The following is a 27,293-nucleotide window of genomic DNA, read 5'->3' as shown; positions in this document are numbered from 1 at the left end:
AAAATAGGGGCCATTCTGCATAAGTCCTGTAGACTGGAAAGGTCATGAGCAGAGCAAAGAAGGAGAGTTTCTGGAGACGAGGTCTAAGATATTGAGAGGAGCAGTGTTATTGGGGTGTGTTCTGTATAATATTCCGACTGCGTTACGTTTTCCTACCTACAGTAACAAGTATGGCCACACCTACACGTAAATCCCACAGACACAGAGGAAATAGAGCGGTTTCATATTTGCCACGGAGGCTGATGCTAAAATATGATCGGATGGTTATATTTGGCTGTTTTAAGTGCAGATCTCGCTGAAACATAAAAAAATAAAATATAAACACAAAATATTATGTATGGTATTAGCTTGTGATGATAGCATTAATTTTATAAATGTATTTTTCAGGATCTTGATAAAGGCCGCCAGGCTGAAACGCGTAGACCTGCTCACATATATTCACTCACCGTACTTTTAAAAAACACTGGCAATAGGATTGGTCCATCAAGTAATTTGTTTAAAACTACAAGTGTACTCCATATGCGTAATTCCGTCCCATGATCTGCCTTAATCTTCTTAGTATGGGTGTTTGTATTTTTTGGCTCCATTAAATCCAAGGATCCAGTGTTTCCTTCCGTTGTTTCTCACAGACCTCAGAGACAACCAACTGGTAACAATAACCTGAGCAATAGGACAGGTGCATTGAGTCACTTTGTAATTTCATGAGTGTGCATGCGTAATTCCATTCCCAAGATTTCCTAGACATATTACCTTCCACCAGATGTATTTGGAATATACTACATCACAAAGATAAGTTACCTTAATAAGAGGAACAATTTATCGCTTTTCAAACAATTTGAGAAATACAAACGTATGTACTACTGACATTATTGAATCTCATTTTTTAAGAGACTAAGACCTCTATCAGAAACTTTCATTTAAGTGGATTATTTTATTTTATTTATACCCTCAAAGACAGAACTTACTATATTGCTATAATGTTTATTTTTTAATACATATTTATTGCTACTTTGTTCTTAATCCTATATAGCGTCCATCAATTCAAAATAGTATTGTTACATTTAAATTGTGTTATATTTTAACATATTTCTAATATCGCTTAGAAACGTTATTTGTGAATTTCTAAACATGATATCCTTTTTAATTGTGATGCCGCCATCGATCATAACCATTAACTGGGTTATTCAATATTTTAATTTGTAATATATTGTTTTCTTTTTTTGCTATTAGCCTTTGTAATAAATCAGGTTACATTATTTAAATACATATATATCAACTCATTGTTCATTTATACATACGTATATTTTATTCTATATTTTTTGATCATTAATCATTGTATTTTTTAAAATATTTTTTTGCACATATTATGTTTACATAGGCTGATTTTTTAGCCACTCATTTATTAGTCAATATTTAGACTATGCATATCCCTCTCTGCTTCTATTAGGGCTTCCTAATAGTTTTTGTTTTACAGTTTTTAGGTTATCAGTATTAGAGGACTGCTAACCATTTTATAGGTTTAGCTCCGAGAGGGAGACTCTCTATAGTGTAGAATCTCATAATAAATGTTTTCCCTTTTTTCCTATTTTTCAGGCTATGTAAGAACAAATCATTGAAACATATTTCTAGCCTGAAAAATACATTTATAAAATGAATGCTATCATTACAAGCTAATAACATACATAATATTTTGTGTTTATCTTTTAATATTTTATGTTTCAGCGACATCTGCACTCAAAACAGCCAAATATAACCATCCGATCAGCCGCCATTTCAAACAAGCATGGCGGATATGAAAGTGCTCTATTTAGATGTAGGCTTGGCCATACGTGTTACGTAGGTAGGAAAAAGTAACAAGGTAGGCAAATATTATAGAACAGGGGCCTTGAATGTCAGAGTCAGAATTTTGTGTTTTATTCCAGAGGCTAGAGGAAGCCAGAGAAGAGATTGGCAGAAAGGTGCAGCAAATGAGGAGCAATGTTTAAGAAAGATCAGCTAGGCAAAAGCATTCTTTAAGTATTGTAAAGGAGATAGATGACAGCTAGGGAGACCAGAGAGGATGGAGTTGCAACAGTTAAAATGGAAAAGGATCAGAGATTAGGATTATAATCTTCGTTATGTTTTGAGTGAGGAAGTTCTGACATTTGGAGATGTTTTTAAATTATGCAGGGTTGGGGTAATGATGTTATTATCAACGGTTATAGAAAGATGGGGGGGGGTAGAGATTTTGCAAGAAGGGGGGAAAATAAGGAGCTCAGTTTTGGAGAGATTTAGATTAAGATAGGGAGAGGACATTCAGCATGAAATTTTAGAAAGACAGTTAGTGACACAAATGAGAAAGGAAGGAGATAGATCTGGTTCAGGGAGGTAGTTTTGGGTGTCATCAGCATACAAAAATGGTATTAAAACATTTGGGACTTTATTAAGGAACCTAAGGATGATGTATATGTTGAGAAGATAAGGGGACTAAGGACAGAGCCTTGTGGTACCCCAACAGAATGTGATAGAGGGCAGAGGATGCACCAGAGAAGGCTAAACTAAAGATATTAAACAGGTGTGAAGAGAACACGGGGGCTGTGTCCCAAATGTTTGCAAATGTTTGGAGGGTTTGTAGTAAGATAGGGTGGTTAACAGTATCAAAGATTGAGAAGGATTAAAAGAAAAAAGTGTCAGTTTGATTTTTCTGTAAGTAGGTCATTATTAACCTTATAATTGCTGTAGAGTGTTGGGGGCAAAATCCAGATTGAAAAAAAGGGGGAAGCTTAAAAAAGGCCGTGAACAGCTAAAACGTGTTGCTCTATGCACCTTTGTTTATGTCCTGACTCGGCACCCGTAGTCCCAATCACAGGTGGATGTGTCTATCTGTGGAGTAGCGGATACATTGAATACACAGCCACAGGAACGCCAATTGAAAAAGACTATTACTGTGCAATCGATTCGAACCTATAATACCTTTAGCTTTGGTTCGTTTCTGTCTTTGATTGGGATTTTTTTCCTATTCCAGCGCCTTTTGACTTTTTGAAGTCCGCTCATCTATCAAAGCCTCACTTTGCTGGAACCGCATCCCACTCCTGCATATGGACTTTGTTTGATTTTAAGGTATATTGTTTATTCTGTGTTTTATGCTTATCATTTGTTATTATTGTTTTTTGATGCGGCACTGTGCTTTTAATTTAGTTTTTAATATATTTGAGATTTCCTTATCTCTAGATTAAATGTATTTTATTTTACAAGTTCTGTCATGCATTGCTAATTTAGCAGTGCAACAGTTTTCTTTCCTTTTCTAAGGATATTGTACTTGTCTGGCAAATACCAGATTGCAATGGATCAAGGAGGGAGTTTAATGTGAGGAAATGTGATAAATGTGTATAACTAGTGGTAGTTGGATGGAGAAGTTGGATCGAGAGATGTTTTTTTTTGAGGATAGGTGTTACTAGTGCATGTTTAAGGGATGAGGGCAGGGGTCAAGTCGAGCGGGAATGCATAGGAACAGAGTTCCTGCACTATTTTTGCAGGAGGAACTAAGTTCCCTCTGGACAGAGAACAGAAATGCTTCAGTAAACACTACTGTTGCTGATGGGAGGAACTAGAAGTCTGGTTAGAGGGATAGTGAGATCCTCTAGTAATGGGTAATAACACTTCCTACAATACGCTAAATGCAAGTCTGTCAGCGTTCCTGCTGTGTGATCACCCCGCACTGTGTGTAACACATAGTGCTTACATTTCTGTGTGTCTAGCTCTGGGGTTATTTAGCTCCCCTCAGCAGAAATAGGACTATTGCACCTTAAGTGGGTGAGACTCTGTGACAGAAGAGGATTCTAAGGCCCAAAGGCAACCATTCAACCCTTTAACCCTGGATATAATTTGCTTTCATTAACCAAAGTGTATAGATTATATACATATAAATACAGTGTGTGTTTATATATAAAACAATATTAATTGTGAGGGTGGGGTTGGAAGTCTTGGTGAGCTCCCACACTTTTTTGTAGGACTTGACCCCTGGATGAGGGAAATATACCAGTGCTGAGGGAGAGACTGAAAATATGTGTGATAACTGCAGTAAGAGAGGGAGAGAGAGAGGGCAGTAGTTTTGAGAGGATGGGATTGAGGGTACAGGTACTGAGGTGAGGGGAAGATATAAGGTCAGAAACTTCATCCTCGGTAACATGGGTAATAGAGATGATTTGTAGCTTTGTGGGCTTTCTCAGTTTGCAAACAGTTGGGGGGGGGTTGAAGACTGAGGGGCGGAACTACCATTCATGCAGCAGGTGCAGAGGCACCAGGGCCCAAGAGCTGGAGGGAGCCAGCCTATACATAGGCATATGCAGAATGTGTACAATTCTAGTACAGGGAAGCTTTCATTAGTGCAAGTAGCAGGTCCATCTATCTATCCTCCAAATCATTATACAGAGCAGATTGTATTTTTATTACTTTTGCTTTTTACTAAGTTACCTTTGGGGGTGTCCCAAAAAAATCTTGCACCAGGGCCCTCTGTTGATTAGGTCTGCTACTGTGGAGACTGTTAGTTTGTTGAGACATTATTTCATTTCTGATAGAATCAATTTCGTTATTAAAGTAGCTGGCAAAATATTGAGCCGAGAGAGATGTGGCAATAGGAAGTGGGGGTAGAGAAGGATATTGAAAGTGAAGAATAGACATTTTGGGTTTGAAGAAAGAGTATAGATAAATGTAGAGAAGTAATCCTGCTTAAAGAGACTAAGGGTAAAATAATAGGAGTTTCAGATGAACTTGTAGTGAAGAAAGTCAGGTGAACAGAGAGACTTTCTCCAATGTCGCTCAGCAGTGAGGGAACATCTGCACAGGTAGCATTTCAGAGAAGTTTGCCAGGGCTGAGGATGAGTGAGTGATTTGCGAACTATGGTAGTAGGGGCCAAATTGTTAAAGACTGATTCAAGTGGAGTTGTAGTGACACATAGATTGGTCAGGGCAGGAAAAGGAGGAGATGGAAAAGAGCAAAAGTTTGAGAGTGTTTGAGAAATGTTGCTGATCTAGTGGTAACTTATTGCTTCTGTGGAGTTTGGTGTGAGGGTTAGATTGAGGGAGAGTAGTAGGAAGAGCTGTAATGTTGCAAGTGAGGAGATAATGTTCAGAAATTGTAAAAGAGAAATTTGTGAAAAGAGTGCATCAATAGCTGAAGATCAGATCAAGGGAGTTTATATCTTTTTGAAGGAGAGAGTTGGTCCATTGTGACAGACTGTAAGAGGAAGCAAGCTGGAGAAGTCTTTTTGCTCCAGGGGCAGTGGGATTGTCAACAGGGAGGTTAAAATCCACAAGAATGAGGCAGGAGTGTCTGAGGGGAGGAAATAAGGTAAACAGGCAGCACAATGATCAAGTAATTGAGTTGGGGAGCCTGGGGGGCAATAGATAACCACAAAACGTAGAGAGAGGAAAGAAAATAAGCTAATCATGTGACTGACGAAGGAAGAAAATGTAAAGTAAGAGATGGGTTGTATTTGTTGAAAGATGTAATGAGAGGAAAGTAAAATACCTACACCATCTACTTGTCTGTTCCCAGGCATAGGGGTGTGGCTGAGGTGGAGTCCCCCATCAATGCAGAAGGTAAGGCTGTGTCTGAAGAAGAGAGCTAGGTTTCCGGGAGAGGCAGAAAGTTGACGGAATGGGTGATGATAGAAGTGAGCTTTGTTGAAAACAGAACAAGAGTTTCAGAGTACACAAGTGAAGGTTTCCAGAGTTCTGGTTTCTATGTCTATGGAAGAGCATACATGGGTGGATGAGATTAGGAAATTGTTGTTGAGGACCAGGATTAATAGATATTTCAGCTGCAGCTAGTTTGAGCAAGAGGGAGAGTGATATAAGATGAAATACAGATTTGCAATATTGAGAGTGTCCTTTGGATGTGGTGCAGGGAGAAGAGAGAGAGTTTAGGAATGTGTGAAGCTCATGAGAACAAAAATGAGGTGAGAATAAAAGAGATGGGTCAAAGAATGTAGTAGGTGGTTAGGAGAAAGGAGGAGAATATAGTTTGTTGTATAAACAAAAGGTAGCAAAAAGGAACATAACGAAATTGAACATTTTTATAAAGGGGAATCAGTGAAACACAAAACACAACATTAAAACATTACTTGCCTTGTATCTTGTCCTTTGTTCACTCCTTGTTCAATCCTTGCATAATTGCTTTGCCTCGCTTATAAAATGCTCAATATGAGCATATGATATTAAGATAATGCTAACTGCCTTGCTATGCTAACCCCTTACTATGCTTCCCCATACAAGTGTTAAATCTATAGGACAGAGCAAACAGCTGGGTTCACTAAATTTGTTAATGACAGGATCAGAGACAGTCAAAAAGACCAACTGGGAAGTTTGATTCAAGCCGGGTCGGAGTGACATAAGTTAAAATAAAGAGACAATAGAATTGGGACGAGTTTAAAGTTATGCCATTAGTCAACTTATAGCAAGTATTGGCAAGGTTTAAACATCACAAAGTAAATGGCAAGACATTGAAATATCATCACAGTAAATACAGGACTTATTTAATAGCTTACAATCACTTACCAGCCCAAAAGAGAGTTACAAAGAGTGGAATAGCAGCAGAAAACAGTGAATTTTGCAGGAGATAGTACAGGGACATACTTGAAAGCAAAGAGAGAGTAGGGTTAGTAGATGTAGTGCTTATTCCTTCAGGAGATATCAACGGCAGGTTGTTTAGCTTAATAAGGAGCACTGTTGTGAGTATTGAGTATAATAATTCTTTTATAGTTCTTTTGTGAGTGGGTGTGGAAGTTAAAAGGTTAGTTCAAAATAAAATTGAATCTAATTAACCAAGAATTATTTTGCTGCTTCAAACCTGTAGATTAAAATTCTAAATACAGGTACAAAACTCTCTATTCAAACTGCTGGGGACGGGGAAAAGGTTTAGATTCTGTAATATCTGCATCTTTAAAATGGTCCAGCTTGGAGAGAGGAGGGAACTAAGTGTAAACATCAATAGCTTATGTCATTTAGGCAATATCTACATGCCATAATACAGCTTATACATGCAACCTAAAGGTAGTTGTAAATCTTCTTTAATACTCTTGTATACATTGTACCTTCAGATAGATAGTACAGGTCTGTAATCAGAAAGTTAATAGTTTTAAATAAATATAGACTATCATTTGCATGAATCATGAATACCAAACTGAAGGCAGTGGCAGAGAAGATAGTGATTTACTTGAGGGGGACAAAATGGTAATTTAAAATAATTTCGTCGGGAGTCGCCGGAAGAAGAGGATGGATCCGCGATGGCTGCTTCAAGATGGTCCCGCTCCACGCCGGATGGATGAAGATAGAAGACGCCGCCTGGATGAACATGTCTACCGGTCCGGATGTCCTCTTCTTGCCGGATAGGATGAAGACTTCGGAGCCTCTTCTGGACCTATTCTTGCCGGATAGGATGAAGACTTCGGACCCTCTTCTGGACGGATTGGTGATACCTGGCGTGGTGAAGATAAGGTAGGGAGATCTTCAGGGGCTTAGTGTTAGGTTTTTTAAGGGGTGTTTGGGTTAGATTAGGGGTATGTGGGTGGTGGGTTGTATTGTTGGGGGGGGTATTGTATGTTTATTTAAATGCAAAAGAGCTGTTTTCTTTGGGGCATGCCCCGCAAAAGGCCCTTTTAAGGGCTGGTAAGGTAAAAGAGCTCTTAACTGTTTATTTTAGAATAGGGTAGGGCATTTTGTTTTATTTTGGGGGGCTTTGTTATTTTTTTAGGGGGCTTAGAGTAGGTGTAATTAGTTTAAAATTCTTGTAATCTTTTTTTATTTTTTGTAATTTAATGTTTGTTTTTTTGTAATTTAGTTTAGTTGATTTAATTGTAGATAATTGTAGGTAGTTTATTTAATTAATTTATTGATAGTGTAGTGTTAGGTTTAATTGTAACTTAGGTTAGAATTTATTTTACAGGTAATTTTGTAATTATTTTAACTAGGTAGCTATTAAATAGTTATTAACTATTTAATAGCTATTGTACCTGGTTAAAATAAATACAAAGTTGCCTGTAAAATAAATATAAATCCTAAAATAGCTACAATATAATGATTTGTTATATTGTAGCTATATTAGGGTTTATTTTACAGGTAAGTATTTAGCTTTAAATAGGATTAATTTATTTAATAAGATTTATTTTATTTTGTTAGATTTAAATTATATTTAATTTAGGGGGTGTTAGGTTTAGGGTTAGACTTAGCTTTAGGGGTTAATACATTTATTATAGTAGCGGTGAGGTCCGGTCGGCAGATTAGGGGTTAATACTTGAAGTTAGGTGTTGCAGATGTTAGGGAGGGCAGATTAGGGGTTAATAAAATTTATTATAGGGTTTTTGAGGCGGGAGTGAGGCGGTTTAGGGGTTAATACATTTATTATAGTGGCGGCGAGGTCCGGTCGGCAGATTAGGGGTTAATAAGTGTAGGTAGGTAGCGGCAACGTTGGGGGGGCAGATTAGGGGTTAATAAATATTATGTAGGTGTCGGCGATGTTAGGGGCAGCAGATTAGGGGTACATAGGGATAATTTAGGTTGCAGCGGTGTGCGGTCGGCATATTAGGGGTTAAAAAATTGAATTATAGTGGCAGCGATGTGGGGGGGCCTCGGTTTAGGGGTACATAGGTAGTTTATGGGTGTTAGTGTACTTTAGAGCACAGTAGTTAAGAGCTTTATGAACCGGCGTGAGCCCAGAAAGCTCTTAACTCCTAACTTTTTTCTGCGGCTGGAGTCTTGTCGTTAGAGTTCTAACGCTCACTTCAGCCAAGACTCTAAATACCAGCGTTAGAAAGATCCCATTGAAAAGATAGGATACGCAATTGACGTAAGGGGATCTGCGGTATGGAAAAGTCGCAGCTGGAAAGTGAGCGTTAGACCCTTTCCTGACTGACTCTAAATACCAGCGGGCGGCCAAAACCAGCGTTAGGACCCCCTAACGCTGGTTTGGACGGCTAACGCAGAACTCTAAATCTAGGCGTTAGTGTGTGTTAAAGGAAAACTAAAAATTTAAAATAGTAGTAAATTAGAAAGTTTCTTAAAAATGCATTCTCTATCTGAATCATGAAAGAACACATTTAGGTTTAGTATCCCTTTAATATTTCAGTATTATTTAACTTAAATCAAATATGTAGGTACACTAACAGCATGTGCTGGCATGAAGAGGCAGGTGCTATGTGTTTGAGTTGGTGCACTTACCGCTGCAGCATGTGCTGGCATAAAGAGACGGGTGATATGTGTTTGGGTTGGAGCACTTACAGCTGCAGCATGTGCTGGCATAAAGAGACAGGTGATATGTGTTTGGGTTAAGGCTCTTACAGCTGCAGCATGTGCTGGCATAAAGAGGCAGGTGATATGTGTTTGGGTTGGAGCACTTACAGCTGCAGCATGGGCTGGCATAAAGAGGCAGGTGATATGTGTTTGGGTTGGAGCACTTACAGCTTCAGCATGTGCTGGCATAAAGAGACAGGTGATATGTGTTTGGGTTGGAGCACTTACAGCTGCAGCATGGGCTGGCATAAAGAGACAGGTGATATGTGTTTGGGTTGGAGCACTTACAGCTGCAGCATGGGCTGGCATAAAGAGACAGGTGATATGTGTTTGGGTTGGAGCACTTACAGCTTCAGCATGTGCTGGCATAAAGAGACAGGTGATATGTGTTTGGGTTGGAGCTCTTACAGCTGCAGCATGTGCTGGCATAAAGATGCAGGTGATATGATTTTGGGTTGGAGCTCTTACAGTTGCAGCATGTGCTGGCATAAAGAGACAGGTGATATGTTTTTGGGTTGGAGCACTTACATCTGCAGCATGGGCTGGCATAAAGAGGCAGGTGATATGTTTTTGGGTTGGAGCACTTACAGCTGCAGCATGGGCTGGCATAAAGAGACAGGTGATATGTGTTTGGGTTGGAGCTCTTACAGCTGCAGCATGTGCTGGCATAAAGAGGCAGGTGATATGTTTTTGGGTTGGAGCACTTACAGCTGCAGCATGGGCTAGCATAAAGAGGCAGGTGATATGTGTTTGGGTTAGAGCCCTTACAGCTGCAGCATGTGCTGTCATAAAGAGACAGGTGATATGTGTTTGGGTTGGAGCACTTACAGCTGCAGCATGGGCTGGCATAAAGAGACAGGTGATATGTGTTTGGGTTGGAGCACTTACAGCTGCAGCATGGGCTGGCATAAAGAGACAGGTGATATGTGTTTGGGTTGGAGCACTTACAGCTTCAGCATGTGCTGGCATAAAGAGACAGGTGATATGTGTTTGGGTTGGAGCTCTTACAGCTGCAGCATGTGCTGGCATAAAGATGCAGGTGATATGATTTTGGGTTGGAGCTCTTACAGCTGCAGCATGTGCTGGCATAAAGAGACAGGTGATATGTTTTTGGGTTGGAGCACTTACATCTGCAGCATGGGCTGGCATAAAGAGGCAGGTGATATGTTTTTGGGTTGGAGCACTTACAGCTGCAGCATGGGCTGGCATAGAGACAGGTGATATGTGTTTGGGTTGGAGCTCTTACAGCTGCAGCATGTGCTGGCATAAAGAGGCAGGTGATATGTTTTTGGGTTGGAGCACTTACAGCTGCAGCATGGGCTGGCATAAAGAGGCAGGTGATATGTGTTTGGGTTAGAGCCCTTACAGCTGCAGCATGTACTGGCATAAAGAGACAGGTGATATGTGTTTGGGTTGGAGCACTTACATCTGCAGCATGGGCTGGCATAAAGAGGCAGGTGATATGTTTTTGGGTTGGAGCACTTACAGCTGGTGATATGTGTTTGTGTTGGAGCACTTACAGCTGCAGCATGAGGCAGGTGATATGTGTTTGTGTTGGAGCACTTACAGCTGCAGCATGTGCTGGCATAAAGAGGCAGGTGATATGTGTTTGGGTTGGAGCCCTTACAGCTGCAGCATGTGCTGGCATTAAGAGGCAGGTGATATGTTTTTGGGTTGGAGCACTTACAGCTGCAGCATGCGCTGGCATAAAGAGACAGTTGATATGTGTTTGTGTTCGAGCTCTTACAGCTGCAGCATGTGCTGGCATAAAGAGACAGGTGATATGTGTTTGGGTTGGAGCTCTTACAGCTGTCGCATGTGCTGGCATAAAGAGGAAGATGATATGTGTTTGGGTTGGAGCACTTATTATTATTATTCTTGATTAATAAAGCGCCAACAGATTCCACAGCGCTGCCCATGGGTACAAGGATAAAAGTACAAAGGAGAAACAATACAATAAAAGACAACATTGTACAGACAAATACAGGGGGAATTAAGGGCCCTATTCCCGTGAGAACTTACAATCTAGATGGGTAGGATGATGGGAAACAGGAGGTGGGGACTGCAAAGGTGAGAATGATATTAGTGAGGAGATAGATGAGGGTAACTGTTAGGTAAGTGAAGTTCATCTGTTAATAAGTCGGGTGATTAGCTTCCCTGAGTAGAAAGGTCTTTAGGGAACATTTAAAGGAGAGATTAGGGGAGAGTCTAACAGCTCAAGGAAGTGCATTCCAGAGGGCTGGTGCCACATGAGAGAAGTCCTGTAGTCTAGCATGAGAGGAGGTGATGGTAGAGAACACAAGGAGCAGGATCTTAAGGGGCGGGCTGGAGTACATTTGTTGATGAGTGAGGACAGGTAGGGTGGGGCAGCATTGGTGAGGGGTTTGTAGGTCAGGGTGAGAATTTTTTATTTAATTCTGCTGTGAATGGGGAGCCAGTTAAGGGACTCACAGGAAGGTGCAGCAGAAACGGAGCGTCGAAAGAGGTGGATTAGCCTGGCAGATTCATTTAGGATGGATTGAATGGGAGAGGGGCAGGAGAGAGGGAGGCCAGTTAGTAAGTTATTACATTAGTCAAGTCGGGAAATTACCAGGGAGTGGATTAGCTTTTTAGTAGTTTCATCACTCAGAAACGGATGAATTTTGGAGATATTCCGTAGGTGGTTATGGAAGGATGAAGAGAGCAATTGGATGTGGGGAATGAAGGACAGATTTAGGTTAAGTGTGATTCCGAGGCAGCGGACATGGGGTGATGGGGAAATGGTGGTGCTGCCAACAGTGATGGAAAAATTAGAAACTGGAGTAGAGTTAGAGGGGGGGATTAGAAGTAGTTTGGTCTTGAACATGTTTATTTTTAGGTGGTGAGGGGCCATCCAGGAGGAAATGCCAGATAAGCAGTCGCTGATGTGAGAATTGACAGAAGGAGAGAGGGCAGGGGTGGAAAGGTAGATCTGGGTATCATCAACATAGAGGTGGTAGTTGAAGCCATAGCTGTTGATAAGTTTACCCAGTGAAGAAGTGTAAATAGAGAAGAGTAGAGGACCCAAAACAGAGCCTTGAGGTACTCCAACAGACAGAGGCAATGGAGAGAGGGAGTCACCAGCAAAAGAGATGGAGAAGGATCTGTTAGAGAGATAAGAGTGAATCCAGGAGAGGGCAGTGTCACAGAGCCCAAGAGAGCTGAGAGTCCTAGCAGAAGGGGATGGTCAACAGTGGCAAAGGCAGCAGAGTGGTCAAGTAAGATGAGTATAGAGTAGTAGCCTTTGTTTTTAGCAGAAAGGAGATCATTAGTAACCTTGGTGAGGGCAGTCTCAGTTGAGTGTTGGGGACGGGAGCCAGATTGTAAGGGGTCAAGCAATGAGTTGGAGGACAGGAAGTGGGTTAGGTGAAAAACATAATTTAGGCTTACCTGATAAATTTATTTCTCTTGTAGTGTATCCAGTCCACGGATCATCCATTACTTATGGGATATTCTCCTTCCCAACAGGAAGTTGCAAGAGGATCACCCACAGCAGAGCTGCTATATAGCTCCTCCCCTCACTGTTATATCCAGTCATTCGACCGAAACAAGACGAGAAAGGAGAAACCATAGGGTGCAGTGGTGACTGTAGTTTAATTAAAATTTACACCTGCCTTGAAAGGACAGGGCGGGCCATGGACTGGATACACTACAAGAGAAATAAATTTATCAGGTAAGCATAAATTATGTTTTCTCTTGTTAAGTGTATCCAGTCCACGGATCATCCATTACTTATGGGATACCAATACCAAAGCTAAATTACAAGGATGATGGGAGGGACAAGGCAGGATTAAACGGAAGGAACCACTGCCTGAAGAACCTTTCTCCCAAAAACAGCCTCCGAAGAAGCAAAAGTATCAAATTTGTAAAATTTTGAAAAGGTGTGAAGCGAAGACCAAGTCGCAGCCTTGCAAATCTGTTCAACAGAGGCCTCATTTTAAAAGGCCCAGGTGGAAGCCACAGCTCTAGTAGAATGAGCTGTAATCCTTTCAGGGGGCTGCTGTCCAGCAGTCTCATAGGCTAAGCGAATTATGCTCTGAAGCCAAAAGGAAAGAAAGGTTGCCAAAGCTTTTTGACCTCTCCTCTGTCCAGAGTAAACGACAAACAGGGAAGATGTTTGGCGAAAATCTTTATTAGCTTGTAAGTAAAACTTCAAGGCACGGACTACGTCCAGGTTATGTAAGAGACGTTCCTTCTTCGAAGAAGGATTAGGACACAATGATGGAACAACAATCTCTTGATTGATATTCTTGTTAGAAACCACCTTAGGTAAAAACCCAGGTTTGGTATGCAGAACTACCTTATCTGCATGAAAAATCAGATAAGGAGAATCACATTGTAAGGCAGATAGCTCAGAGACTCTTCGAGCCGAGGAAATAGCCATCAAAAACAGAACTTTCCAAGATAAAAGTTTAATATCAATGGAATGAAGGGGTTCAAACGGAACTCCTTGAAGAACTTTAAGAACCAAGTTTAAGCTCCCCGGGGGAGCAACAGTTTTAAACACAGGCTTAATTCTAACCAAAGACAAAAAGCCTGGATGTCTGGAACCTCTGCCAGATGCTTGTGTGAAAGAATAGACAGAGCAGAAATCTGTCCTTTTAAAGAACTAGCTGATAATCCTTTGTCCAAACCCTCTTGGAGAAAGGACAATATCCTAGGAATCCTAACTTTACTCCATGAGTAATTCTTGGATTCACACCAATAAAGATATTTACGCCATATCTTATGGTAGATTTTCCTGGTGACAGGCTTTCGTGCCTGTATTAAGGTATCAATGACTGACTCGGAGAAGCCACGCCTTGATAGGATCAAGCGTTCAATCTCCATGCAGTCAGTCTCAGAGAAATTAGATTTGGATGATTGAAAGGACCTTGTATTAGAAGGTCCTGCCTCAGAGGCAGAGTCCATGGTGGAAAGGATGACATGTCCACTAGGTCTGCATACCAGGTCCTGCGTGGCCACTCAGGCGCTATCAGAATCACTGATGCTCTCTCCTGCTTGATTTTGGCAATCAGTCGAGGGAGCAGAGGAAACGGTGGAAACACATAAGCCAGGTTGAAGAACCAAGGAGCTGCTAGAGCATCTATCAGCGTCGCTCCCGTGTCCCTGGACCTGGATCCGTAACAAGGAAGCTTGGCGTTCTGGTGAGACGCCATGAGATCCAGTTCTGGTTTGCCCCAACGATGGATCAGTTGAGCAAACACCTCCGGATGGAGTTCCCACTCCCCCGGATGAAAAGTCTGACGACTTAGAAAATCCGCCTCCCAGTTCTCTACGCCTGGGATGTGGATCGCTGACAGATGGCAAGAGTGAGACTCTGCCCAGCGAATTATCTTTGAGACTTCTAACATCGGTAGGGAACTCCTGGTTCCCCCTTGATGGTTGATGTAAGCCACAGTCGTGATGTTGTCCGACTGAAATCTGATGAACCTCAGGGTTGCTAACTGAGGCCAAGCTAGAAGAGCATTGAATATTGCTCTTAACTCCAGAATATTTATTGGGAGGAGTTTCTCCTCCTGAGTCCACGATCCCTGAGCCTTCAGGGAGTTCCAGACTGCGCCCCAACCTAGAAGGCTGGCATCTGTTGTTACAATTGTCCAATCTGGCCTGCGAAAGGTCATACCCATGGACAGATGGACCTGGGATAGCAACCAGAGAAGAGAATCTCTGGCCTCTTGATCCAGATTTAGTAGAGGGGACAAATCTGAGTAATCCCCATTCCACTGACTTAGCATGCATAATTGCAGCGGTCTGAGATGCAGGCGCGCAAATGGCACTATGTCCATTGCCGCTACCATTAAGCCGATTACTTCCATGCACTGAGCCACTGACGGACGTGGAATGGAATGAAGGACACGGCAAGCATTTAGAAGTTTTGATAACCTGGACTTCGTCAGGTAAATTTTCATCTCTACAGAATCTATAAGAGTCCCTAGGAAGGTGACTCTTGTGAGTGGGGATAGAGAACTCTTTTCCACGTTCACTTTCCACCCATGCGACCTCAGAAATGCCAGAACTATCTCTGTATGAGACTTGGCAATTTGAAAGCTTGACGCCTGTATCAGGATGTCGTCTAGATACGGAGCCACCGCTATGAGTCGCGGTCTTAGAACCGCCAGAAGTGAGCCCAGAACCTTTGTAAAGATTCTCTGGGCTGTGGCCAACCCGAAGGGAAGAGCTACAAATTGGTAATGCCTGTCTAGAAAGGCAAACCTTAGGAACCGATGATGATCTTTGTGAATCGGTATGTGAAGGTAGGCATCCTTTAAGTCCACTGTGGTCATGTACTGACCCTCTTGGATCATGGGTAGGATGGTCCGAATAGTTTCCATTTTGAATGATGGAACTCTGAGGAATTTGTTTAAGATCTTTAGATCCAAGATTGGTCTGAAGGTTCCCTCTTTCTTGGGAACCACAAACAGATTTGAATAAAACCCCTGTCCCTGTTCCGTCCGCGGAACTGGATGGATCACTCCCATTACTAGGAGGTCTTGCACACAGCTTAGGAATGCCTCTTTCTTTATCTGGTTTGCTGATAACCTTGAAAGATGAAATCTACCTTGTGGAGGAGAAGCTTTGAAGTCCAGAAGATATCCCTGAGATATGATCTCCAACGCCCAGGGATCCTGAACATCTCTTGCCCACGCCTGGGCGAAGAGAGAAAGTCTGCCCCCCACTAGATCCGTTTCCGGATAGGGGGCCGTTCCTTCATGCTGTCTTGGGGGCAGCAGCAGGTTTTCTGGCCTGCTTGCCCTTGTTCCAGGACTGGTTAGGTTTCCAGGCCTGTCTGGAATGAGCAACAGTTCCCTCTTGTTTTGAAGCGGAGGAAGTTGATGCTGCTCCTGCCTTGAAATTTCGAAAGGCACGAAAATTAGACTGTTTGGCCTTTGATTTGGCCCTGTCCTGAGGAAGGGTATGACCCTTGCCTCCAGTAATGTCAGCAATAATTTCCTTCAAGCCAGGCCCGAATAAGGTCTGCCCCTTGAAAGGAATGTTGAGTAACTTAGACTTTGAAGTCACGTCAGCTGACCAGGATTTAAGCCATAGCGCCCTACGTGCCTGGATGGCGAATCCGGAATTCTTAGCCGTTAGTTTAGTCAAATGAACAATGGCATCAGAAACAAATGAGTTAGCTAGCTTAAGCGTTCTAAGCTTGTCAATAATTTCCTCCAATGGAGCTGTATGGATGGCCTCTTCCAGGGCCTCAAACCAGAATGCCGCCGCAGCAGTGACAGGCGCAATGCATGCAAGGGGCTGCAAAATAAAACCTTGTTGAATAAACATTTTCTTAAGGTAACCCTCTAATTTTTTATCCATTGGATCTGAAAAAGCACAACTGTCCTCAACCGGGATAGTGGTACGCTTTGCTAAAGTAGAAACTGCTCCCTCCACCTTAGGGACTGTCTGCCATAAGTCCCGTGTAGTGGCGTCTATTGGAAACATTTTTCTAAATATAGGAGGTGGGGAAAAGGGCACACCGGGTCTATCCCACTCCTTGCTAATAATTTCTGTAAGCCTTTTAGGTATAGGAAAAACGTCAGTACACACCGGCACCGCATAGTATCTATCCAGCCTACACAATTTCTCTGGAATTGCAACTGTGTTACAGTCATTCAGAGCAGCTAATACCTCCCCAAGCAATACACGGAGGTTCTCAAGCTTAAATTTAAAATTAGAAATCTCTGAATCAGGTTTCCCCGAGTCAGAGATGTCACCCACAGAATGAAGCTCTCCGTCCTCATGTTCTGCATACTGTGATGCAGTATCAGACATGGCTCTTACAGCATTTGCGTGCTCTGTATCTCTTCTAACCCCAGAGCTTTCATGCTTGCCTCTTAATTCAGGCAATCTAGATAATACCTCTGACAGGGTATTATTCATGATTGCAGCCATGTCCTGAAAGATAATCGCTATGGGCATCCCTGATGTAATTGGCGCCATATTAGCGTGCGTCCCCTGAGCGGGAGGCGAAGGGTCTGACACGTGGGGAGAGTTAGTCGGCATAACTTCCCCCTCGACAGAACCCTCTGGTGATAATTCTTTCATAGATAAAGACTGATCTTTACTGTTTAAGGTGAAATCAATACATTTAGTACACATTCTCCTATGGGGCTCCACCATGGCTTTTAAACATAATGAACAAGTATCCTCTGTTTCAGACATGTTTGTACAGACTAGCAATGAGACTAGCAAGCTTGGAAAACACTTTAAAGCAAGTTAACAAGCAATATAAAAAATGTTACTGTGCCTTTAAGAGAAACAAATTTTGACAAAATTTGAAATAACAGTGAAAAAAGGCAGTTACACTAACAAAAATTTTACAGTGTATGTAACAAGTCAGCAGAGCATTGCACCCACTTGCAAATGGATGATTAAACCCTTAATAACAAAAACAGAATAATAAATGACAAAAACGTTTTTTAAACACAGTCACAACAACTGCCACAGTCTACTGTGATTGTTACCCTCCTCAAACACGACTTTGAAGCCGTTTGAGCCCTTCAGAGATGTCCTGTATCATGCAGAGGGAAGCTGAATGTCTCTGTCAGTATTTTTAGCTGCACAGAAAAGCACTAAAATAGGCCCTTCCCACTCATATTGCAACAGTGGAAAGCTTCAGGAAACTGTTTCTAGGCAAAATTCAAGCCAGCCATGTGGAAAAAACTAGGCCCCAATAAGTTTTATCACCAAACATATATAAAAAAACGATTAAACATGCCAGCAAACGTTTTAAAATACACTTTTATAAGAGTATGTATCTCTATTAATAAGCCTGATACCAGTCGCTATCACTGCATTTAAGGCTTTACTTACATTAATCCGGTATCAGCAGCATTTTCTAGCAAATTCCATCCCTAGAAAAATATTTTAACTGCACATACCTTATTGCAGGAAAACCTGCACGCTATCCCCCCTCTGAAGTTACCTCACTCCTCAGAATATGTGAGAACAGCAAAGGATCTTAGTTACTTCTGCTAAGATCATAGAAAACGCAGGCAGATTCTTCTTCCAAATACTGCCTGAGATAAACAGTACACTCCGGTACCATTTAAAAATAACAAACTTTTGATTGAAGAAATAAACTAAGTATAAAACACCACAGTCCTCTTACGACCTCCATCTTAGTTGAGAGTTGCAAGAGAATGACTGGATATGACAGTGAGGGGAGGAGCTATATAGCAGCTCTGCTGTGGGTGATCCTCTTGCAACTTCCTGTTGGGAAGGAGAATATCCCATAAGTAATGGATGATCCGTGGACTGGATACACTTAACAAGAGAAAACAAGTTTTTCAAGGATTTTTTAAGCTAGCGGGAGCAGTGATATGGGGCGGTAGTTTGCAGGAGAGTTAGGGTCAAGGGAGGGTTACACTTACAGTTAGAGCTGCATCATGGGCTGACATAAAGAGGCAGGTGATATGTGTTTGGGTTGGAGCACTTACAGCTGCATCATGGGCTGGCATAAAGAGGTAGGTGAAATGTGTTTGTGTTGGAGCACTTACAGCTGCAGCATATGCTGTCATAAAGAGGCAGTTGATATGTGTTTGGGTTGGAGCACTTACAGCTGCAGCATATGCTGGCATAAAGAGGCAGGTGATATGTGTTTGGGTTGGAGCACTTACAGCTGCATCATGGGCTGGCATAAAGAGGTAGGTGATATGTGTTTGGGTTGGAGCACTTACAGCTGCAGCATGGACTGCCATAAAGAGGCAGATGATAAATGATAACTGGAACCAATGATGCCACAGAAATCATATTTTCCCTCATGAATAGTGTATAGACCAGTGACAAAACTTAAGCTCGGTATGGACACTCTGAAGGCAATGTTAGTGACTAAGTAAGTAAGTAAGTAAGTAGTGAGGTAAACTAGGGTTGATTTTTTTAAGATTCTCCTGATGAAGAAAGACCTTAGAGCTCTAAAAAAAAAAAATCAACAGCTCTTCTTTATTTTAGTAAGGAAAAACAGTTTTATCATAAAAAAGTCAACAAAAAATGTCCTAACTTAGGGTCTGTGAAATCCGGTAACCTTAAAGGGACACTGAACCCAAAATTTTAGTTTTTTAATTCAGAAAGAGCATGCAATTTTAAGCAACTTTCTAATTTACTCCTATTATCATTTTTTCTTTGTTCTCTTGCTATCTTTATTTGAAAAAGAAGGCATCTATGCTTTTTTTGGGTTCAGTACTCTGGACAGCAATTTTTTATTGGTGGATGAATTTATCCACCAATCAGCAAGGACAACCCAGGTTGTTCACCAAAAATGGGCCGGCATCTAAACTTACATTCTTGCATTTTAAATAAAGATACCAAGAGAACGAAGAAAATTTGATAATAGGAGTAAATTAGAAAGTTGCTTAAAATTTCATGCTCAATCTGAATCATGAAAGAAAATTTTTGGGTACAGTGTCCCTTTAATTTTAGTTACTTAGCAAAACATTGCACAGGCCAATTTTTTTGCACACAACTCTCAAAATAAATTATAGGGAACACTGAATCTATAATTCTAGTGTATAATAGGCATTGAAATAGTGCTTTAAATATAAATTATATTTGCAATTGATTACAGAGTAATAAGGGCAACATTAGTGTTTAATTTTGAATTCAGACCCCTGTTTTTTTGCTAGATGTTCTGAAGCTGCCTAATCTCATGAACCTGTGACTTTCCCCTGCAGCATCACCTATAATGAACAGTGTAATTCATGTGGTAAAATAGTGACTTAAAGGGACAGTAAACCCCAAAATTTTCTTTTATGATTTAGTTAGAGAATACAGTTTTAAACAACATTCCAATTTACGTTTATTATCTAATTTGCTTTGTTTTTTTAGATATCCTTTGTTGAAGAAATAGCAATGTACATGGGTGATCCAATCACACGAGCAATCTATGTGCAACCACCAATCAGCAGCTACTGAGCCTATCTATATATACTTTTCAGCAAAGGATATTCAGAAAATAAATCAAATTAGATAATAGATGTGAATTAGAAAGTTGTTTAAAATGGCATGCCCTTTGTAAATCATGAAATAAAAAAAAATGGGTTTCATGTCTGTTACGGTTGCCTCCAGGCTGGCTGGAAGTTGGACCGTAGAAAAGGATGCTCCTAGCGCTCACCAAAGGAGCAGCAGCACCGTGGACACTCTATAACTGCTGCGTAGCCACCATAAGTAATGCAGACTCTATGAACCACCGCTGCTGGGCTGGTATCTCGCCGTCTGCTCTGCGCCCTGGACCTATGACCAGGCTCCAGTAGGTGAACCTCTTCCTTCTGTAGCAATCCCTGTAGCTAAGGGAGTATGAAGAGCATAGCAATCCCTGTAGTGATTATAAGCTGTCCCCTACAAACATGAGTCAAAGCTGCAAGTTAGAGGGTCAAAAATAGGTCTGATGTGCTGGAGCACACAGCCTCCTTTTTTATTGAGGTTACATGCAAACAGGACACTCTCAGGGGGAGGCATAAAATCCCCCATCACACATTTGATATTAGATAGAGAGACACTCCCTTTGACAGGCCACAACATTTACTTCAGCAGATAACATTACACACAATAAAACAATGCAGTCCACCTTATCAATACTAGTCTGATTAGACAATGGGAAAGTTGATCACTAAACCTAATTAGAGCTAATCCCAGCAGACTTGTATTTAGAATAGGTTTCTTGAAGCTGAACAAAATTTAACTCTTAATGGCACACAATGAAACTGAACCAAGTGGGAGAAAGCCAGGGACAAGTCATTTCACAGGTCTGGGGACATAGTCTTAAAGGGGGCATTGTTCACCAAAGTCACAATATGTCCCCAGACGGTTCCCAAAGGGCCACACACACCCAACAAAAGTCAATATACTCTCAGGGGCACAATCTTCCAGGGGCCATAGTCATGAGGAAGGAGGCTGGCAAATAGGCTTCTCCAAAATCCAGGGAAGCAGGGCAACCTTCCATTTAAAGGGCCAGTCACAAATAGCAGTTTGTAACATATCTCCCCTTTTGGAGGGAGACTAACAAGGCACCTGACCTTCTGTCGGTCAGTGCCTAAGTTAGTCTCGCAACCCACCCACAAATAAACACTAGCAGCAAAGCAGCCCCCCCACAACAAGTGGCACTGACCTGTAGGTTCCAGGTTATAGGATGAAAGTGTAGCATCCTCTGCCTTCCTGGCGCAGCTGGGCAAATAGCTGATGGTACTTGGGGGGCAGAGGCCAGCGGCACTCTGCCCTGGTGCCAGCGCTTCTGCTGGGGTGAGGGGTTTGCAGGCCAGTCCTGTAACAAGGGGGTCTGTAGGGCAGAGGCCAGCAGCACTCTGTCCTGATGCCAGCTCTTCTGCTGGGGGAATTGGGGCATAGTCCTGCCCGGTGGCAAAGGGAACGTGGGGGTCAGTGGGGGTTAACATCTCCACTGTTAACCCTGGGCCCAAGTTAGGAGTTAGCTGGGGAGGGGGAGATTGGCTTACCTCCTCCTCCTGATACTCCGGCGGCCGTTGGGAAGGGAGGTCGATGCTCTCCTCTTCCTGTGGAACATGCTGCGGCTGGGGAGAGAGACCGGTTGTCTCCTCTACCTGGAAGGCACACTCCGGCTGGGGAGGGAGGTCAATGCTCTCCCCTCCCTGTAGCTGGGTCTGTCGCTGGGGATCTGGGCCGCCTGCCCAGCATCCCTGTAGGGCCGGTAGAGAGACTGCGGTCCCATCTCCACCTGCCTGCTGGGGGTCCTCCCAGGACCAGTCTATGAGGCCTGCTGCCTCTGGTATCTCTGGTTGGGGTTGGGGAAGGAGACCGGTTGTCTCTTCCCTCTGCACAGTATACTGCTGCTGGGGAGGGAGGTCGCTGCTCTCCTCTCCCTGTGGAACATGCTGCGGCTGGGGAGAGAGACCAGGTGTCCATACCCTCAAACTCCACAGTTGGCGCTCAAAGGCTCGTGCCGCTTTGTTCTCCGTATCCAATTCCCGGATGATGCGACTGACTACCTCCTGCGCAGGGTCTGGACCATATCGGACTAGCCGTCTCTTTACCTCTGGAACGAAATCCGCGCCCTCATAGCGACGGATCCGGTTGAGGTGCTCTTCACATGGTTCTGACCAGTATCTTGTCAGCTCCATGCTGCTGTAGGTAGGGACGCTGCGCAGTGGCTAGCGTTGCCCTCAATTACTCTCCTACGATACCAGTGCTGTTGTGGTGCTGCTCCTTGCGCTAGGACGCCAATCCCACCGCTGCCGCCAAATGTTACGGTTGCCTCCAGGCTGGCTGGAAGTTGGACCGTAGAAAAGGATGCTCCTAGCGCTCACCAAAGGAGCAGCAGCACCGTGGACACTCTATAACTGCTGCGTAGCCACCATAAGTAATGCAGACTCTATGAACCACCGCTGCTGGGCTGGTATCTCGCCGTCTGCTCTGCGCCCTGGACCTATGACCAGGCTCCAGTAGGTGAACCTCTTCCTTCTGTAGCAATCCCTGTAGCTAAGGGAGTATGAAGAGCATAGCAATCCCTGTAGTGATTATAAGCTGTCCCCTACAAACATGAGTCAAAGCTGCAAGTTAGAGGGTCAAAAATAGGTCTGATGTGCTGGAGCACACAGCCTCCTTTTTTATTGAGGTTACATGCAAACAGGACACTCTCAGGGGGAGGCATAAAATCCCCCATCACACATTTGATATTAGATAGAGAGACACTCCCTTTGACAGGCCACAACATTTACTTCAGCAGATAACATTACACACAATAAAACAATGCAGTCCACCTTATCAATACTAGTCTGATTAGACAATGGGAAAGTTGATCACTAAACCTAATTAGAGCTAATCCCAGCAGACTTGTATTTAGAATAGGTTTCTTGAAGCTGAACAAAATTTAACTCTTAATGGCACACAATGAAACTGAACCAAGTGGGAGAAAGCCAGGGACAAGTCATTTCACAAGTCTGGGGACATAGTCTTAAAGGGGGCATTGTTCACCAAAGTCACAATATGTCCCCAGACGGTTCCCAAAGGGCCACACACACCCAACAAAAGTCAATATACTCTCAGGGGCACAATCTTCCAGGGGCCATAGTCATGAGGAAGGAGGCTGGCAAATAGGCTTCTCCAAAATCCAGGGAAGCAGGGCAACCTTCCATTTAAAGGGCCAGTCACAAATAGCAGTTTGTAACAATGTCCCTTTAAGAGCAAGCATAACATTAAAATTCCTTACCAAGATTAGGAGTTGAGAGTACAAATTCAAAAAGAGGGGGCACAGGGTTTAATTTCCCTGGTTATTTGGCTTATGCCGCTGGTTCTGTTGTAGAGGATTTTCTTTGTGTCCTCGTCAACAACACTGACCTGTATGACCCATTAACCTTAAAACAACAATGATAATAATAACCCATACTTAAATCTTTTTTAACACTTAAATATGCCTTGTGTTTTTAGATAAGTTGCAAGGTTTTGATATTTTTGATCTGTCCAAGAACACACCCCTTAAAAACATATATTAAAGTGTTTACCCTGTCTCTTCTGTTGTTGCCAGAGAGGGCAAAATGTAAATGAACTCTTGCACTGATCTAATCAATCATTGTGTAGCCTGTTGCAGGGCCAAGTAAATGGCAGCATATGTAAATATGCAGCATACACACCATACAGGGGAGTTGAAAAGGAACAATATTCAGTATAATATTACATAAAAAGCTGTCAAAATAACTAATGAACGAATTTATCTTACACTTTTTAACATTTTATGTGGGGATTTAATTTTGCATTTAATGTTAATGTATTTCAGATCCTATTGCAATCAATCTAAAATCCCTATATGAGGATTTTTACACAATAAAAGACCTACTTTTTTATTTTATTTTGTCCAATGAATATACATGTCCACTGGTTTTTGTGTGGCCCTTAGCACCACTGAAACCTGACATCAGTAATTAGTTATCGAAAAAGCAGTTCCACACTTCTAATTATGTATTTAAGAGCAATCTTTTTTTATACTAAATGTACATTTTAGTAACATATACGTTAATAGTCACTAATTTCTACTTAAAGGGATAGTCTACAATATAATTTGTATTGTTTTAAAAGCTAGATAGTCCCTTTATTACCCATTCCCCAGTTTTGCACAGCGAACACAGTTATATTAATATACTTTTTACCTCTGTGATTATCTATTGACTTGGATTTAGTACTGTGTTGGGCTGAATCTTAAATAACTCACCGGGGTGAGCACAATGTTATCTATATGGCCCACATAAACTAGCAGTCTCCTGTTGTGAAAAGCTAATTAAAAAGCATGATATAAGAGGCTGTCTGTAGTGGCTTAGAAACAGGCAGAAGTGTAGAGGTTTAAAGGTTATAAAGTATATTGATCTAACAATGTTGGTTGTGCAAAACTGGGGAATGGGTAGTAAAGGCATTATCAATCTTTTTAAACAATAACAATTTTAGTGTAGACTGCCCTTTCAGTGGTTTTATGGCACTGGATGTTGTCCCCTACTGGATCCTTGTTCCATTTGCTATCCACTGCACCCTTATAGCACATTCAGCTGTGATATGGAACTGAAAGGGTTAGCTTTGGAGTTGCATATACAATGAACCATAGTACTGTATGCTGCTCCTTTGACTTTTTATTCTGATAATTATCCAGTCTAAAGCTTTTTGATGTGATCAGAATCAGCTGCTTCATAGGATTTTTGACTTTTCAAGTTTTGCAGACTTGTTCTCCTGACCTATTTTGAGTAGCATTTCATGGTTGTTTGCACATCTTTTTTACATGGTTACAGTTTTTGTGCATGCCTAGTTCACATATTAAGAAGTACAACTGTTTTCGGTTTAATACAAATGTCAAAACTTATAAGGTACTTTTAAATGAACACATTTAAAGGGGTAGTGTAATGTTATATTTTGTCTCCTTTAAAGGGACAGTAAAGACCAGAATTTTTGTTGTTTAAAGAGGTAGATAATCCCTTTATTACCCATTCCCCAGTCTTGCATTACCAACACAGTTATAATATTATACTTTTTACCTCTGTGATTACCTTGTATCTATGCCTCTGCAAGCTGCCCCCTTATTTCAGTTCTTTTGACATACTTGCATGTTTAGCCAATCAGTGCTGACTCCTAGGAGCTTCACGTGCCTAAGCTCAATGTTATATATGTGAAATACATGAACTAATGCTCTCTAGTGGTGAAAAGCTGTCAAAATGATTTCAGATTAGAGGTGGACTTCAAGGTCTAAGAAATTAGCATATGAACCTCCTAGGTTTAGCTTTCAACTAAGAATACCAAGAGAACAAAGCAAAATTGGTAATAAAAGTAAATTGGAAAGTTGTTTAAAATGGCATGCCCTATTTAAATCATGAAAGTTTTTTTTTTTTTACTTGACTGTCCCTTTAATATGTGTTCCTGATCTGATTTACCTGTTTAGTGTAGTAAATTATCTACAGATAGGTCTTTTGAACTTGATTTTGTCATTGAAAATATCTGTTTTTGCCTGTTGTATCGCCACCTATAATGAAAATGTCAATACTTAAATGCTGGTTATAGAAGAGCTATGTAAACAATTCACTACACATTCTTCTTACTTAATCACATATTTATGGCTAAAAGCATTTGATAAACCCTGGACAACACTTTCCAAATTATTAACAACTACCCCAAAAAATTTTTGTTATGTAACATTGGTTTTACGCATGGATAAACCACACATATTGGGTAAGAGTATGAAGCCATGTCACTAAACATATTATGATACAAATGCTACCTGCTCAATCAAACACTCATACACAGATATCTCTATGGCTTTGGTGGACAACAGGTGAATTGCACAAGTGACCTATTAGCATCACTGCACATTATTTAAAGGGATCATTCAACAAACAGACCCTTAAACCTGTGAGGTGATCTCTAAACTCTTTATTGTGTGATTAACAACACAAATAACAATTTCCTGTAGTTTTTGAGAGTTAGAGATTTGGAACTTCAGGGTTATTTGTGGCAAAATAATTTTGTGATTGTGATCACTGGAAAAGCAGACTGACAATACTGGCCCAACGTTAAAACATTGTTATGTACTGAAAGCAAGTGTAAGATTGTGATTAACTCCAGTGTTATCTACGGTCAGTAATGCAAAAATGACATGCACCAATGAATTAGAGGATGTCATATTTCCATTTGAATGTCACTTTAAATAATAACATCAGAGTGTTAACTCATGATTGTGACAAACTGTTTATTAATGATATAATCACACAAAATATTGCATGGTATGAATTATTTTGTTAGCTAATTTGTATAGGATTTGAATGAGGACCAGTGAGCTTAAACCACCTTTTAACCATGCCAGTGATATTGCTTCTTTAAATTAAATTTAATTACATTAAATTAAAATCATTAGTCTGTAAATATCATATGTTATACTGCATTTAAGTTACTTGCAGCACAATGATTGTAATTTTATTATATGAAGGAATACAATATGTTTTAAAACATGGCCAAACAGCTTAGCTGTAATGGATGTGTCAAGCTGAAATGTGAGCCTAAAGCGCCATCTTCTGCTGACTAGTATAACTGCAGGCTCTACCTACAGCTGATTGGTGAAATTGCAAGCTGTCTACTGTTGATAGACATAATTGGTCATTTAAAATGAATAAACCAGGAACACCTATTTTCTATAATAAGTTATATAATAATAACTTCATATTATTCATTCTATTATTTATGCAAAATTCTCACCAAAAACATTCAAAGCACTTAAAGGGTCAGCAAAGTTGAAATGAACCTTCTATGAGTATCTATATACTATAAAAGAGAAAGTTCTGGAATTCATATCTTTGACAAAGTGCTTAGGGAAGCAACTAATCTGGACATATTTAAAAAGTTGGATAGAGAGTTGCACACAAGTTGACAGATGAGGAATGGGGGAAATGTTTTTATGTACAACAGTTTTATATCTCCACTACTATCATTAAAACCAATTATAAAATACTTGCTATATAGTACCTAACCCCAGAACAGTTACATAGCCTATTTGAAGCCACACTGGACTACTG

Source organism: Bombina bombina, chromosome 2 (assembly GCF_027579735.1).
Source record: "Bombina bombina isolate aBomBom1 chromosome 2, aBomBom1.pri, whole genome shotgun sequence".
Taxonomy (NCBI): Eukaryota; Metazoa; Chordata; class Amphibia; order Anura; family Bombinatoridae; genus Bombina; species Bombina bombina.
This window is presented reverse-complemented; position numbering follows the sequence as displayed.